Here is a 1,017-nt window from a genome sequence, read left to right on the forward strand (position 1 = left end):
ACAGCATAAGGACATCAATATGTGTTAGAAAATGTAATAAAAATTGGAGGTGATTTTGGAGCCATTTTTTGGAAAAACCATGGGCTAGCCTTGGCTATTTTTCAGAATTTTGCCGTTTCCTTAAAATGGCTGTAATTTGAAAAATTGAAGTCGGAATCACCTCAAACTTGCTACACAGCATAAGGACATTAATATGTATTAGAAAATGAGATAAAAATTTAGGGTGATTTTGGAGTCATTTTTTGGAAAAAACCATGGACTATATATAGCCTTGGGTATTTCTCAGAATTTTGGCTCATTTTAAAAAATGGCCATAACTTGAAAAAATGAAGTCTGAATCAGCTCAAACTTTCTACACAGCATAAGGACATCAATATGTATTAGAAAATGTAATAAAAATTGGGGGTGATTTTTGGAGCCATTTTTTGGAAAAAACAGATAATAATAATAAGCTAATGAGCAGTCTTTAGCCAAATGCAACTTCTAATTTTATATGAACCAGCTTAAGTCTGGAAATCAGCTTATTCTTTAGCTTTTCACATGACATAATAATGCCTTCCCTTTTATGAATGTTTTGTACAAATTATAAAAAGCCGAAATTATTGCTTGAATTGATCCAGCCTGAAAGCAACAGTATGAAGAGAAAAACCCAAACAAAATAAAAGCATACCCATAGCCTACAATACAGTGTATTAATTTAATCTTTATCAGCAGAAGCTCACAAAAAAGAAGATTTTACACTTTTAACTGTCACACAGACTTTCAGCTAGACCTGTTTACTTATCCAAATACACACAGTTGGTGCAATACAGGTACCGTATAGCGGAAAATTTTCGTGGCCCAAAATTTTCGTGGATCCGTCCAAAAATCAATTTCGTGGCTTTAATTTTCGTAGTTTTCTACAATTCGGCCATCTTAAACCGTATAAAATCAATTTTCGCGGATTTTTATTTTCGTGGGTTTCGAAAAAAACGCGAAATCCACGAAAATTTTGGGCCACGAAAATTTTCCGCTATA

This window comes from Amphimedon queenslandica, unplaced genomic scaffold, assembly GCF_000090795.2.
Source record: "Amphimedon queenslandica unplaced genomic scaffold, v1.1 AMPQUscaffold_13320, whole genome shotgun sequence".
Lineage (NCBI taxonomy): Eukaryota > Metazoa > Porifera > Demospongiae > Haplosclerida > Niphatidae > Amphimedon > Amphimedon queenslandica.